Raw genomic sequence first — 17,320 nt, 5'->3', positions numbered from 1 at the left:
CCCATCTCTGCCGCCTCCACCCCTTCGGTGTCTCCCGCTACCCCTTCTATCCCTCCCGACGCAATCCAAAAAGTCTTTTCCTCTCCAACAAATTCATAATAATCACTCCCTCACTTCGCTCCCCTGTCGCCACCGCATTCGATGGATCTTCGATCACTCTTCTTTTTCATCCACCCGATCAAACACTAGTCTTTGTGCGCTTCCCACCACCACTCTCGCCCACTCCCCTAAAACGCCGCCCCCCTCTCTCTCCCTCTATCGCTATCTTCGCCTCCCACCCACCGTCACTCACTCTTCCTCCGGCCGGTCTTCCCCGCGGCTTCTTTCCCTCCCTTCTCTCAAATTCCTCCTTACGTTCTTTCGCTCGCTGTCTCAAGCAAGACCGATGTCTCCGTAATCATTTTCTTCCCCACGGTAGCTTATTGTTTTGTTTTTTTTTGCCTTTTGATAATCCGAACGGGCATTTCTTTTCTTGCTGAGGGTTTTCTCGAAGATGAAATGCTTTTTTTCCGGGAAAAGATGTTTCGGGATTTGCGAATAAGTTTTCCTGCCTGCCCGAGGGAGCGTAAAGATACCGAAGAGAAGTGATGCGTAATATTGTTCTTTCGGTTTTATTTTCTTCTTCCTTTCGATTTGGAAAGGCCGATGAACGATTTTAGAGGGCTTGTAGAATTTCAATTTATCCGTTTGGTCATATTTTTTCAGTAATCATATCGTTTCTCATCACTTCAAGTAAGTATTGACATTAGGCATAACCTTAAGGGACCGCAAACATTTTATTTCCGTAAGTGGGACTTTTGATATTTTAAAACTGAAAAATTAAAACTATACCTACATACATTAGAATATTATAATCCTTATACAGAATTCAATGGGTGTTTTTAGTGTTTGTATAATGAAAATAGGAATTTGCGGCAGAATGTAAGTTTGTGTAGAAAACTATAACACTTCATAAACATAATTAAATGAAACGTAACTTGAAAGGCAAAATCAAAAATATTCTATACTCAAAACCAAGAATTAGATGATGCATCGATAATTCCTATCGCGGAGGCGAAAAACTGTGATATATATGTGCTCAACGCGTCAGAGTTAATGGTTGTCTCTCAAGGTTTATCACGCTTCTTAAGTTGATGAATTAATTGCTTTGGTGAAGAAATATTAAAGACATTATGAAATATTGACATGAAAATAGCAGGTTTATTATTAGGGAAAGAGTAAGAAAATTTAGTGGGTAAACACCCACCCAGGCGGGAATCGAACCCACAACCTCATGGGTTGACAGGCTGAAATGTTACCTAGCCGCCACCAGGGTCAGAAAATAGCAAAATGAGTAGCTAATGCGTTGGGAAAAATTTTCTATTGCTTTTCAAGTGACAGTATTGCAATATTTGTCAGAAAGGCTTCACCTCGTCCACCGTTTTCATTTTTTTTCTTTCAAATATAAAAACCCCCTACACAGTTAAACTCTCCCTCGTAAAGATTTCAACCTCGAGAAGTAATTTGAGGGTAGCTCGGCACGCCTTGCGCTCAGAATAATAACGGCTAACGCCGAGCAAACCGTCAAAACCGCCGCCGAAGATCTGCGGCAGTGACGAAGGGAGAGGAAAAAAATATCGCGTGGATAAAAGTAATTGTGATGAAAACAAATAGGGATCGAGAGAAAATTTCAGAGACGTTGCCGCCCGAGCATCGAAAGCACACCTCCGCACAACCCCGAAATATTCTTCGGAAACACAACCGCCCCTTGGGCGGGTGGCAGCCGGGTGATCCCTCCCGCTTCTCCACAACCCATCCTCCCAAAAGCCCTCCTCGCGACCCTTTCCCAGCGCAAACCATTTCCTCGACCGCATCCCCCGCCCCGGTCGCATCCCGTCGACTACCCGGCGATCCCTCCTCCGCAGAGCGATTCATTATGGAGAGTACACCGCGGAGATGTCGGCGTGTGGCGAGGGGGAAAAGAATGAGAAGCGAGGGAAAATACATGAAGGGCCGCGCACCCCGGAAGGAGTGATACCTATGAGGACATGCCCTCTAAGTCCTAATTCGCGCCTCTTTTGATGGAAATGACCCATCTGGCAATCCAGTCCCCACAATATAGTTACCAAGCTTGTAAACATGAAAGAGATACTAGGAAATCCTTTCACTATCCAACGAAAAAGGTTGAAATTCTAGTATTGTGAGTTTTTTAATATAATGAGAGAAAAAAAGTTTCTTGGGGTTGTATTTAATTTTTATCCTATTCCTCCAATAATACATTTGGTGGAAAATAATAGCTGGAAAATAAGAATCAAATAGCAGTCAATGACGTTCGTGAGCGAATTTCGAATCGAATTTAGTTACCTAATTCAAAGGTTTGAACCCGCGATATATATGTATTTATTTCTAAATAGACATGTAGAAAAACATGGGGATAACTTCAAAAGTACGTAAAAGTTTTTGTATAGAATTACATGGAAGAAAAAGCAGCAAGTGTTCAAACATATGCTTAAAAGAAGTCAAATGCTTATTACTTGGAAAATTCCTCTATTTCATTTTACCAATGTCTCAATATCCTTCCCAACACGCGTGTCCCGAATTGTCGGGACCAAAATTTAATTGCCTGCATGTATTAGAAAGGCCTTTGCGTAACGCTCGCGGCTCCGATGTGTACTTTTCCCCCAACACCCCCGTCCACACCCGCCCCTTTTAAAAGCCAAAGCTTTCAGGACGTCCCCAGATTCGATTTCTTCCTCACGAAAACCACTCTCTTTAGCGATACGCTCACATCCCATGACAATGAGACATTTTAAGACGTTTCCCCTCGAGCGTCAATCACTTCAGGGGAATAAAATGAAAAACACGGGACAAGATACGAAACAGCCCGGGCACAGATCTAAATCTGTCCGAGATGAAGGAGGATCTTTAGTAGAAAAAAACACGAAGAAAAGAGAATCGCAAAATGAATCTGAAATCCTTCGCAAAACACCCTCTCCTGCTTCCACTTTCTCCCTCCCTCTCATCTCCCTGCCGCCAAGCAACTCCGAAAGGCAACCAACCCCCCCGGACCCCGGCGGAGTCCGTCAGTCACAATTAAAAAATAAAGAAACGAGCCTCGGGAAAAAATCATGTACACTCTTTACGACGACGGCCATCTCTCTCTCTCTCACGCACACAATTTTCCTCTCGCATGAAACAGTCGAACGGAAAATAATCAAATACCCTCCCACCCCTCTCCTCTCCCGCCATATCCCTCTTGCTATGGAGAAGGGGAGGAAAATGCTCGCCAAGGGATGAAGGGATGAAAGACGAAGGGAGGAGAACAAAAGAAGCGCGTCCTGAAGCAGCGCGGTGGGATGTGCGATCGTGAGGATATTCGAGGCGGGAGTGTGTTGGAAACCAAATCGTTCGACGAATCCTGGGTAAGAACCTTTGAAAACGGGCGTGAAAGGGTGTCCATACCGGTGCATACACCTTGTCTTCCTCCTCGACTCTCAAATTGTTTACCTATGTCGCTTATAATCTCCTTCTCTACTTTCTTTTCCGCACCCTGACAGCACATAACTCAGTACACAGGTAAAGTCTCAGCATTTCATGAGAAACATCCACACCAGGGGATCAGGTAAGGAACCATTACAGTCGTAAACAAGGTAAACTAAATATACTAACAAATAATCCTTAATTTATCTCAAAATTTAGATGCAAATAGAAAGTAGTCTTGGGGGAGAGAAAGAAAATTTAAGAGAACTTTTGATGAAACGTGAACGTTATCGTGTTATTATATTTTCAAAAGTTCTTGTATCTCCGTGAAATTTTTATCCACGTAATCAATGAGTTCTCAGGTCTGTTTTTCGTTAACCTCGATCAGTACCTATGCTCACAAGACGTGTGAGCCTGAAGCAGTTTTAAATGGAATACTAAAGTAGGTGCAATGACAGCCTCAGAGAAGTAACCGTCGGTAATCTCTGGCCATACTGGTCGTTCGAGAACACGTGAAATTCATCCTCCTTGCCTAATGAATCGGGAGCACGCCCGTGTTTAATCCAACCGATGACGCAAAGACGAGCGAACGCGCGCGGAATCGCAACCAACCCAAGGATGATGGCACACCAATCTCACATATTGCCCGATGCAGGCCGAGTTCATATGTCAAGACCAAATGAATGGGACACGAAATAACAAGGAAAAAAAGACGCTGTCTTCCTTATAACGCGATCGTGCTTCTCCCACGTAATCCCCACACGCCGAGCCGACCGCATTTCAAACCACCAAATTGAACATTTTTTTTCGCTCCATCTCTCCCTCAATCCATCTTCGATCACGTGTTATATTTCGAGCACTTCGACGCGTTAAAGTTTCTGCTTTCGATATTAATACTGGGACGCGTTCCAAAGCGGGGCGCGGCATAATTTTCCATGGAAGGTTTGTTCCAAGAGACGCTAATGGCGAGAACGGGAGAGGACTTCGGGGTCAGAGAATGCTATTGTCTCGTGTGACCGATGACACTCCTTGTGCATGTTTAATCTGAAAAGTTGGCAATTCTAAGCCAAGGAATCCGGGGTGGAGAGAGGAAGAAAGGTAACCATGGATACAGGATGGTAGAGATTTCCCGCCTGATGAGTTATGAATATTTGTTTGCCATTCAAAATATATGGGATAATTTCAAGATAATCAAACAGGAATGTAAAAGTAGTAACAAGTTGGCCTACCTTTCCATTTTATCACGTGCATCTAAATTTATATCAGTATTACTTCTTAGCAAAAAACAGAAAGAAATAAGGCTGAATCTAAACAACTCGAGCTAAAAAGAACACCATTGAAATACAGAACTCAATATCCAATAATTTAACCGATGCAATATATTAAAAGTAATGCTTTATTGAACTTATTTTTGAAAGTACTTTGTTTAAAAGGAGGCAGATGGAGAACCGAGCGTAACGTGTTCCAACTTCTTTCCACCCTCTGTCCCACGATGAATGTTCCTTCGGACGCGGCGCGGAAAAATAAACTCCCTCCCGTCCGTCCTTACACTTGGAACCCGATCGTTGTAGGGACGAGGGCCGTCAGGGATGGAGGGACCGGGGAGAGAGGCTTCCCTGCCCGGACGGTGCTAACCTAGATCTTTTGGAAATAACTTGGAAATGGAAACTTTCCCGCTTCCAAAATACTTGCACTCGAGTACTCACACACACCGACACACACACGTATATGCATATTTTTATCAATCCGTCGCCCCTTTATTCCTTTCTTCGACGGCGTCAAAATCTGCAAGGCACGTATGTGAGGCGAGCCTTCTCATTGCGCGGAATTCTCGGTGGGCGTGCATGCCTTAGTGTGATTGAGGCGGAGTGTCGATTCAATCTTTGGCGAAGCGCGCTTTTAGTCTGTCGCCTCCGTTGTCATTGCGCTGCTCGAAGAGAGAGAGGGAGGGAGATTGGGGAGGGGGTACCGAGGAGAGGGTGGGAGAGAGAAAGAGACAGGGAGAGAGAGAAGGAGAAGCGAAAAATAAACGCGCTTACCTCCATTTTACCCACGACATAGTCTGAAAGCACATGTCTCGGGAAAGTGTGGTAAGGGTGGGATTTTTGGACAGAGATTTCATCATTTTTTTTCCTTCGAACATGCTTTAATCTTCCAAGAGATGAAAACATATTATTTTTATTAGTTTTAAAAGATTGAATCGTCAAGAGGAAATGAAATCAAAACTTAGGGTGCAAACATCGCCTTCGTGTCGGTACAATAAAGGTTTGTGAATGGACGACGCGTCTGAGAGAAGATATACCTCCTTGTTAACCACGGAAAAAGAGAAACGTAAAAGGGAAAATTGTAAGGATTAAATTAATTGTACTGAAGCCAAATTGAGGACAAATGGATTCAATATTTTTTGTCGTGCACAGGGATCATCAGTTAATACCCAAAACCTCACCAGAGATAGAAGAACGGGTGTTGTAAATTATTTATTCCCGATATTGAAATGGGTATTTACCCCTATAATCGATGTTTCTAAGCGTAAAGAAATCATTTGAGAAATGTAAGAATTGCTGCTGAAAAAGTTTGAAGACATTAAAAGAAGGTAAAAAATGTTTTCCTGCAAACGTGGAGGAGGAAAATGAAATTAAAATTGCCAGCGTTTCCTTTGAGGACGACGGAGACTTAAGGTTTATTTAAAATCGATTCGAGTGAGAAAATGTGTTCATAAATATTAACACTAATGCTCGGTAGATATAGCCAAGGGACCTTTTTTGACTTACACTGATGTCACCAGTCATTTTACCTGTTATTACAGACGTTTTGCTATCAAATTCTTACAAGAAGACCATAGAATCCACAACCACGCCCCCAGACTTAAACTAATGCGGAGGAGGAGGCGTTGGGAATCAAATCCATTCACTCCTTGAAATCACGGCGAAGACATGAAATAAATGAAACCCTGAGATGGAGAAGCGATGGGAACGAGAAGAGTTGAGGCATTGCGTGCGAGTTGATTTGAAGATGTCACAGAAATGCATTTCCCATTGCATTTCCAGTCATCCGTGTGAGTTCCTCGTCATTTCATTTCCCATCAACGCCTTCCCCCGCCCCCTCAAATGCCTCCCTTCCCTCGGCAAAACCTCCAGGGGCTCTCCTCGAGGGTGTTGGGAATAAAAAAAGGATATTCCACCCCACCTCCCCAATTCCTCCGCCCCCAGCTCTCAGCCAACAAACCCTTGCCTCTTCCTTCCTTACCGATTATGTCTTCCCCGAAGTTTGAAAACGCACGTCGCAAGCCTCACTCACTCGCAACTCCCTCGCTCGTGAACGATTCCGTCAATTTGTTACACGCCAGAAATGGGGGTTCAGCCATGGTTGATTTGGTCCCAGAGTCTCATCGATGGGTCGGCTGATTCCTCCTCATTTCATTTTTTCCCATTAGTACATATGACTAAGTTTTCGGAGGATAAATTCTCCGTGGATATCCATCTCTCAAGTATATCGAAAGTTTTAGCCAGCAAGGGACCTGTTTTCGTGGTAAATAATGAAATAAAATGTTAACTTTAAGGGAGATTACTTCTTATTTTCAATGGGAAAGTGTTTTCCTGACTCTTCTGTTAAATTTACGGGATGCCTTTTTTTCGCTCAAATAAAGAACGTTTAGAAAATGTAAAGGCATTGTTAAAAAAAATATTATCAATGAAAGGAGAAAATAAGCTAAAATATATACATCGAGGATATGAATTGTTATATTTCGACTTGAATATAAAGAAAAATTGCCACGACGGTCGTTGTAATGCAAATATATCCAGTAAATATTGACGCAGTAAGCTCATCTAAGATGGTTACTCTGTCCGAGATTTTATTTTCATTAATCATATTGTAGTTCCATATATTTATATTATCGCTTGGATCTATTCTCGATACGCATAACCACCGGCACTATTCGGGTTTGCGAATTGATACCATGCTGATTTAATGTAAAGCGCAATGTGCTGTGACCTTGTTTAAAATAAGTCACTTTTTTATTAAGTATTAATTGATAGGCATAAAAAAATAAAGAAATAACTCTATGACGGTAGGGATTTTTTAAACAGGGATACAATCACCAGAAAACCACCCAACAGCTGCAATAGTGGTATGAATGAGACGCAAGCGATACTGAACGGTAGTAAGGTACTACTGTTCGGTACCGTTCGCGGACTCCTTTTCCTTTCCCGCACCTTTCGGCTGTCACTTATTTGACAGTTTTAGTAATCACTCTTCCGCCTGCGTGCTGCCGTATTTCCACCGTTCCTTCCCTCGCTCGTCCCGTTCCCTTGCGCGAAGCGTCTAGCTGCCGATAGCCCCATCGCCCCACTTCCCCCGGAAAACGAACCTGTACGATCTCTCACGTAAATTTCCTGTCCCAAAGCCACATTTCGTCTTTTTCATACCTCTTTCTCCAGTAAAATAAAACAAAGACGAAGAATTGTGTTTCATTTCCAGCCGCTCCCAGCCCGAGGACGCCCTCTCGACTTCCCTCCCCACACTACAGTCTCTCAAGATCCTCATTTTGATTTCCTCCCATTCTGAGCCGCCATTCCGCGGAGAACCGCTCTCCTCTCCTCCCCACTATCCTCAGGGCGGTGCGAACACGCAATGCTTCCATGATGCGGGCGCGAGTTTCCTTTCGTCCATGGCTTTTATTTTCTCTCTCGGATTGGTTCTCTTTCCCCCGCAACCGGAGCCACGGTGGGTGACATCTCACCCTGTCTTTTCGTCATGGTGCGTCTTTTCGGAATCTTGTTCGTTTGTTTATCTCCATTATTGAGGGAGGCGCACTTGCTGAAGGCGGAATAATCCACGAGGGTGCCGAGGGGAGGGGGATGGTCCCTGTCGCCAGAGATGCTCTCCTCCGAAACGATATTCGCTTCCGAACAACTGCGCCTATTCACATTGTAGCACGCCATCGAGGGGCAGTGGTTCATAAGTAAAATTTGATTTCCTAAGTTTTTACGTTTAAAATATTTTTAACGCTTCATATAATCACGAATGTTAATTTAAAACCCAAAATTACTTTTGTTAAACGAGGTTCGATGGTTGACCTCGATGGATGATGGATGGATTTGATTGATTGCTCATCGGCCGTAATTATGTCTAGCGAACCAATTGGTTATGAAAAGATAACACCTATAACACGCCACAAACCTCAAGTTTGAAGAAGTGCCATTAAGAATGAGTTTCGATCACAGCCGCTGAATTAGAAACTAGGTTTTAGGACGTATATATTCCCGTGAATTTTATTTTCCACACAGAAGAACACACGTAGAGATCACATTGATTTAGGCTATCCCTTATATCGTGGAGGAAGAATCTAGCAATTACGAACCTTTCTATTTCTTAATGCAATCCTTTGGAGCTATTAATCCTTACAGGATTGCATATCCCCTTAAAGAAATGCATTCTTCTAGAAGTCGTAAATTTTTATCCAAAGGTCCCTACAGTTGTTATTACCATGTTGTGAAAGAGTGCGGAAATGAGACGAACCTCATTTTACAACATGGAAACACGACGCACCTTGGTATGCGGGAGAAAGTTTACCCACCACCCACTGCGACTGATCAAGCTTGCGAATAATGGTATGCCCATACGTTCAGAGAAAATTTCTTAAAAGTTCTAATGAATGGCGTAATATGCCATCAAATCCTCTGGTTCAGCGGAGAATAAACATTACTGCGTGAAGCTGAACAACACTCGGGTCGGAAGGACGGGGGTGTGTGTGGGGATTTGGGGTAAAAAGCAGCAGTAGCATGGCAGAATATAAATATCCTTGGAGACGACACATTGTTGAATAACTCGACCTGCCGCTCGTCGTAATGCGCTCCCAACACTACACACACACACACATTTCATTCCTCTTAACAAAATAATCCTTTTCATGCCAACTTTCTCGGGCTTTCGCCCAAATAAAAGACGGAGGAGGAAGGGAAGGAAAGATAGGGACGGGGAGAGGCATGAGCGCGGGAGGAGCGGGGGTGGTGGAAGGGGACAACGGAGGCTCAGAACCGGAATATAATTAAAATTTAAAAAAAATATGTGCGTATAAATACATAAGAAACAAAGGAGAAATGAGCAGAACTGATGCGATGAGGACAGAAATAATAAAGCAAGGTGAGGGTGGTGGAATTATTCCCGAAGGAGAAGATAATGACTGAGATAGTTTCGTCCGAATGCCTACCCGCTCCTCTCTGTTCGTCACGAATATTGAAAACGGCACTGGAGAGAAAGAGAGAGAGAGAGTTTAAGGAGAAAAAAAATCAAGTGAGGAGTTGGGAGGGCTCTGAAGTTTTTTTAGTACACCTATATGTGTTTAAATATGTATATATGTATGTATGTATGTATATATATATATATGTGTGTATATATATATATATATATATATATATGTATATATATGTATATATATATATACACACACACATATATATATATATATATATGTGGGAATATGCTCATTTTTTCTACGATTCCAGGAGGGACTAAGGTGGGTTAGCGGGATAAGTGCTTGCGTAGGCGTACATGAGACAGGAAAAAGGAGGGAGGAGGAAATGGAGGGGGTGGGAGGGAGAGAGGGGCAGGTAAGAGAGGAAGGAGAGTCGGAGGAAGTCAACAGGCAACTTGCTCACAGAGTTGCCATTGAGGTCGCAGAATAAAATAAAATTACAGGGATACGCATAAAGGTGTTATCGTCTGTGGGGAGGGAAAAAAAGTCCGAACACTCACCTCGTTCTCGGGGGGAATGATGGACGGGCCAAAGTTCTCGGGGAATGAAAAAAATACACATTCATAAGTATCATAATGGCGTGCATTGGTGCGCAGCAGACTTACACAATTTTTTCCCGCACATAGGAAATGGAGAGAAGTTAACGTCAATGTCCCCTGCTGAAGGCGAATGGGCAAATGCGTGGGGATGCACGATTCTTTCTGGCAACGCGACGCCAACAAAAATAAAACGAAGAGCGTGAACCGAGGAGCCGAACGAAATGAGACTTTCCTCCTTCCTCAAAAGAGTGAAAATGAAATAATGTTGACATGTGAAGGGCTGTAATAATAATACACCGAAAACGGACGCCTTCACATTTTCCAGACTCGGTGAAATGTGAATTCCTCCCACGCATTCACCCTCTCCCGCGACTCCTCGTACGTCGAGCCGTTTTGGAATCCTTAGTCTGTCTCTTGCTCTCAAGTATTTCTCTCCCTCGAAAACAGTCTCAATCCGAGGAAAATATTATGGCAGGAGTGCACAGAAAAAATCCCATTACGTACGACCGACATAGTATTTCAAATTAAGATGCTGACGCACCTGGAATTTCGTTGTACATCAATTAGGAATGTACATGTTCACGCGTCTGAAGAAGCAGAAAAAGACTCGTCGAGTCATGTCTAAGTGCTGACTAATAAATCAGTTAATCACATTTAACGGAATTAATAGTTCAATAAGGTGCAAGTAAAAAGAGTAAACATATCATATTCCATCGTTATAACTAAAAGTCACTGGCAATTAAAAATAGATTAAAATATTGATCTATAAATGAATAAAAACTGTATTATATCTTACCTATAATGAATAGTCGGTGATTCCCTCCTTAACAACCATGACCTAAAATTAGAGAAAATTTGAAAAGCATTAATAAACTTTATAGGAAACTTGGGTAATTCGATTATTTATTTAGCAATAACACACAGAACATTTGTATACAACGAAATATTTGTATTCTACAAATAATGAATGATTTTAATGTAATTACAACAACTTAGTATTTATTAACATTTATTTGGAGAAATAAATGCCAACTTAGTTCGATGAATCAAGACATTACACCAGAATGAACAATTCCACAAAAATCATGTAAAGAGTAAACGAAGAGATGAAAATGATTGGTTATAAATAGGTGAGGACTTTGATACTGAACTCAATAATGCTTCTGGAATTGAGAAGTGGTCTCAAACTCCCAAAACCGTGAAGCAAACCTAATGTCGACGGAGTTGCAGAACCGAAGAGGCTTAAAGGAAGCTTAAACGGTTCTCTGTTTCTCTCCAATTCAGTGTGAACGCGGAGACGTAACGAGATTCCTGGTTGGGGTGAACATTTAGTGGGTTTTGCGACGACCCACTAATTGCTCCACGAACGTCTTAACTTCACGAGGCGAAGAAAATAAATCACCGCGCGAACACCTAGGGGAACACGTTGCCCGCTGAACATTGATCGATATTGCCGGGGATACCGTTCTTGAGACGAGCTACTAAAAAAATAATTTGTTGCGGAAATCATTTGCTGGTGAATATATTATTAGAGTATTAAAATCGTTATTTAAACTTAACGTTAGAAATAAAACGAAAAATTATGCATGAAAGATCGAACAAGATGTTCGATCGAATACATTTCTTGATTTATTCAAAGGTGAAAGGAGTCCAAGGATTTACTAATAATGATCGATGTAAGGATTTGGAAACAAGTAAAAATTAATATAGGACTCAAAAACTATAGAGCTATTTCTTCCAAATAGATTTCACCCACTGTCCTCTGATAGTGCACTAAGAGGTTGACGGAGAAACAAGCAGTGTAGAAGAAGCCTTAATGAATATAAATTACTGTTGGAAAAATCAATCAGAATCGGGAATGAATCAGTCGCAAATAAATCGAGAAAAAACAACGAACAAAATCTAAATTTTTGATTCAAAGAAACGGAAAATATGTCAATTATCGATCAAGTCAATCGATTTTAATGGGCCTTGTCTATAAATAGCGCTACTTATTTCCACTTCCGGCACAGGCTACGAAACACAGTTTCACCCTTCATTCCATTCCACCCCGTGTGAAGCCCCTTCGCCCGTTTAGGACGCATTCGGGAAGGAAAATGTGGTGACAAAAGCAACCCCAAAACAACGACCCCACCCCATGACGAAAAGGGTGGGCTTAAGATGGGGGAGTTTGCGGTTGTCGGGAAGAAGGGAAGGAAATTAAGAGGAAGGAACTTGGCGGGAGGGCGGTGGCCAACAATAAAGGGTACGTCTGGGGGTAGACGGTGATAGCGGCGGGTCTTCCCCGCTTTCCTGATGAGGGAGGTCGGAGATGTTTGTCTCAACATTGCGGATTCCGCAAGAAATCAAATGTTAAAGAAGGGAAAAGGCTTTGTGCGCTCAAGATGGATTATTAATTAAGACTTGAGACAAAGGGATGGGCCAAGACCCCTGTCAAACTTTGAATCCTCAGGATGAACTATCTTATAGCACGGTCGGCAAGTTTATGCGAGTTTAGCACGTATGGAGAGGGCGATCACAACGTTACCATGCATGCCTTCACTTAAACTCTCCATGCTCTTAGTCGTGAAAAAAGGGTAACGATAACACTGAAGTGAGTGTTGTTTCGTCGGATTTATTTATTAGAATAGAGGGGAATATGAACACCCATACCCCACATCTGATTTGAACGGAATCATTCAGAAATTATAGCTAAACATTTTTGTCAATAAGAATTGTCTTCAACTGAAAATCGTCAGCATTATTTTTCGAGGAACCTGAGAAGCTTTCAAGGGATCAAAATGCACTCGATTTTACAAGAGTGATAATTATAGATGGCGCAAAAGGACAAAAATGCAGCGTAGCGTTATTCGGACGGGATTCTCTAAGGATACTGCAATGTTCGCTACGGTAGGCTCAAGGAAATGGTGTAAGGGGTCGTTTTGGGGTTTGAATGTGGATGAAAGCTAAGGGGAGGGCAAAGGCCAGGGGTTTAGGGAAGTCGGCGGATGGAGTGGGTATTTCCCAACTCCTTTAACGAGGGGGAAACAATGGGAAAACTTGTTCTGCATCATCACCGCCAACTTCTCCACCATAATATCAGGCAGATACTAAGTACCCTAATCTCTTGAAGGTTTGGTCTACTTCCAACCTATCTCTATTCAGCCTTATTCCCTTCCAAAACTTCCTTCCTAGACCCTTATTCAGGCAGAATATTCGAACTGCTTTCTATGGTGGCACATCTACTTTATTGACTCTCTTGCCAACATTTTCCCACTCCTGGTTATCTTATGTATCAAAACGATGTTCTCACTTACTTAAAATACTAAATAATATGAATAATACAAGTTGTATTCCTGTGCACTTATTAAGAAACACAATATCTTTCAGCAGAAATAATATAAACCAAAATCATTTTAAATATTTTGTATTATTATCTGAATAAGAATCAAACAATAATACAGACTATTTTGCTTTGGATGATAGTAATTATTCGTTTGCCTACACCTAATCTGGTTACATTAAAAATACCGTACTAGAACGTAAACTACATGGTTATATATTGCTGCCAATTAATGGCAATCCGTCCTCTTCAAAAAAATATAGTTATTTTTATTTTAATTTGCCTTTTAAAAAATGTCTCCTGTCAATGACATTGTTGCTAAGCTAAATTCTCATATCACAAAGAAGACTCGAGAATTTCGTTACCATGCTGAGCATACGTTGCCTTCCACATTTTTCCCTTTAGGTGCCTTCTACGGCTTTTATCGACCTTTGAATTTTGAGAATGAGCTCTAATATACTTGTGTTGAGACGAGAAATGAAACGTGAGTCTGAGAAGGGAGCGAGGGTTCAAATAGTGCGGCAGATTAAGGTTCTCTGAAATGATATGGGAACGGGATACGGCTTCCCAAGACGCCAAGAGTGGAAAGGAGGAAGGGGAGAGCGGGAAACAGAGGCAGATGGAGCCTAAGATGACAAGGAGCCTGCGAGGAAGTAACCCTTTTTGGAAATGCAAACAAGATAACAAGTGACGTTACAATAACTTGACTCCAGTCAAGGTTCGTCTCTCGTGTGGTGGTTCTTGCCGCGATAAAACCGCCCTCCGTATCTCGTTAGCTTAATCTCTCGTGGATATCAAGGATTACTTAAAGAGAACACCGTCAGCCACACACCAAGTAGGAAGGAAAAACACGACCCGCTAAAATTTCAAATAGACGTGTGCCAAGGTGTGCAATTTTCATTTGTCGGGTGATGTTTGCGAATCGCACAGCGGGAATACAGTGACATGAACTTTATCCCTCCCAGCCCACTTCTTCCCCCATTACGTATGTGACGAACTCTCTTGCAAACGTTGACTAAGCGGAGTGATGTTTAGATGGTTAGACGTGTATACTTGCGTGGGAATGAACGAACGGTTTCGACATTTTATCGCGGTACAAATCTAGCGAAGTGAGTATATTAACATAAATTGCAGATTAAAATTACTTCAAGTGCGGTGGGAATTTATTACTCAGAAATTACTTTGCTCACAAAATTATTCATTACAGGCACATGAATCTACTTTTGGCGAATTTTTTAGTCCAAAAATAGTTATCCTTATGGCATTCATTTTAGCTGAATAAAACGTGAAACAAAGAGTAGAATTACATATGTTGCAGGTGGTATAAGTTTACACGCATTAATTCCTATAGTTTTTTATTCTTTAAGTTTCAATTGGATCGCTCAACTAAACTGCATCCCGTACTTGGGAATACGCAGTACGCGTGGCGTCGACTGAGCCCTCTATTCAAGTCCTTCATAGCTTCCTCTTGATAAATGCAGAACGTGCATAACTTACAGTTACCTACTCCTCCCCGCGGTTCGGCAAGGCTAAACTTACGTTACTCCGATGCGCATATCTGGCTGCGAGGGTGCGTTCCTGCCTAATGGGCGCATTACGCCCAAGATGAACGCGACCGGATAAGAAGTATTTCGTCGCCCAAGGGCACGGGGGTGAAGAGCAGGGAAGACCGAGGGGATGGGAGACCTAGTGGGCCAAGTTTAAGGGAGGAGATTGGTAGAGGCGGGTGAGGGGGGAGGGGCGAGAGAAAGAGGCCTGGTGCCTTGAAATGAGGCCGAAACTTCCTATCTGCGGACCCTCCCCAGATATCACCGCCCCACTCGACCGCATAAGTTCCTCCAGTCTGCCGCGAGGGTCGCTGTTAAGATTCTGGCTCACGAGGGACGAAAAGACTTTTGGGCAATCCCACTGAAGTGTCCGTTCGCGAGAAATACGAGAGACTTGGCCATAGAGAAGTGTAACATCCGAACCGTAAACATTTGAACTGGATGTTGTCTCGCCCCCTCAACCCAGGCAGAGTTAAAAAAAAACTGTTTTCGGTTCAAATCAAAATTTCTAAAAAAGAAAAATTCAGGCACAACCTAATTCGGTGACCACTTAGCACGCGGGACCAAAGGGCTAAGTAGGAGTTAAGAGATGAGGGAGGGTCCATGCAGGAGAAATTCAATATTAGATCTTAGTGCTTTGTAACACAATTCAACTTATACTTATTCAATTTGCATAAATATTTTACTCGTTACACCTATAAGGCTCCTCACAGTGTTTACCGCACGAGTACATGTGTATTAAATGTTACAAGTTGTACGGAAAATAAATAATTTCCAAATAAATCTTCTCTACTTGTTTGCAAGAGCGGCAATTCTGTTAAAACTGGGTGAATTTTAAATGAGTTTCACTATAACTTTAAATGAAAAACTATAAGGCATATGGATTTTATTTGGGAGTTTATATAATCTTTCTCCGATCGGTTATGTCCTAGAAGCGACGTCGTGTATTAAGTCTTGAAAAAAAGCATGGTTAATGGGGACACACCCTCCACTGTTTACAATTGGGGTGAAAATTGGTCACTGACATTAATACAGTTCTATTTCATTACAGTCCTATTAGAGAGAGAGATAAACATTCACATTCCCAGAGCCGTAATATGTAAGATAATGCAGCGGTCAACCATTTTGGAAATCTTAGACTAATTACGGTAATACTTTTGCGTTTAACTACATCTCAGTGACTTTTTCAGTCACTCAGAATTAATTACATTCTTAATTATGTCTTATGAAAAATTAAACATGAACTCAAATTATATTTCTTTTATCTTGAGAAGCAGATGGTTTCTTTTTTTCCCTAGAATTCGAATGACAAAGCAAGGGAATGAGACCATATGAGTGCGGAAATGGACGTGGGTGAGGGGCGGGAGGTGGGGGGGGGGGGGAGAGAGAAGATGTAGTGTATGGCGCCTGGCGGCGAGCATGAAAAAGGAATACGCAATCCCTTTCCGAGATAAGATGAAACGTAGCCGCCGGCCTTTCCCTCCTCCGCACCCCCGTGAGGAGGGAGCGGGGTGAAAGAGAAAAAGAAAAGAAACGATGAAACAAGCGAAGGCGATGGACGGAGAAACAAAACGAAGCGCCAACAAAATGAAAACAAATGAGAAATTAAAAAAAAACTCGTCGGTGAGGGTGGAAGGGGGAAGAGCTTGGGAAAAGGAGATGATTTTCATGTCCTCATTACCACCCTTCCAGCCCTTTTGCCCCCGAAGAGCCCTGGCGATCCTTGGCGGCCCTTTTTAATCCCGCGACCCCGGCGAAATTCCAGACGTACCAAAAGCCACCCCTCCTCCTTCATCATCCCACGTCTTAAACCCCTGAAGTCTCATCCCCCTAGCCCACAATGATACAACGTCCCCTCGATTGCCTCCGGTCTGCTCCATCCCATCCTTCTCCCGCATGTGCGCACAAGGAGTTGAAAAAAAGCAAAGAAAAGCAAGTTCCCTCCCACCACTTTCTTCACCCCCGTGTGGTCGTTACCACCAATTTTCTTCCCCCAGAGTCCCTCGGCGTCTCCTCAGAGCTTCATCCAACTCCCTCCTACTCATTTCCCATCTCCCTATTACCCTGAGGAGAGGCTCTTGGAAGATTCCCCGAACTCCGAAAGGGGTTGGACATGCCGGTCCCTTAACGACCGCACGTCCTTATCCACTCGTCTCCTCCGCCCCTTTTGTGCGGAGACTGAAAGCAATTTTCTCCC

At 42.7% G+C, this 17,320-nt stretch overlaps 1 long non-coding RNA gene across 2 annotated transcripts in view; it reads right to left on the bottom strand.

The window, feature by feature from the left end:
- The window catches only part of LOC139698637 (uncharacterized), a 216,583-nt gene that overhangs the window by 84,837 nt on the left and 114,426 nt on the right, over positions 1 to 17,320 (bottom strand). For both annotated transcript variants that reach the window (XR_011703000.1, XR_011703001.1), the window contains exon 3: positions 11,051 to 11,092. This is a non-coding gene — a long non-coding RNA (uncharacterized lncRNA). The remainder of the gene's footprint in view (positions 1 to 11,050; positions 11,093 to 17,320) is intronic.

The sequence above is a fragment of the Hetaerina americana genome, unplaced genomic scaffold (genome assembly GCF_022747635.1).
Source record: "Hetaerina americana unplaced genomic scaffold, ioHetAmer1.1.p SCAF_9, whole genome shotgun sequence".
Lineage (NCBI taxonomy): Eukaryota > Metazoa > Arthropoda > Insecta > Odonata > Calopterygidae > Hetaerina > Hetaerina americana.
The sequence above is the reverse complement of the archived record's forward strand: the minus strand, read 5'-3'. Positions and strand labels throughout refer to the sequence as shown.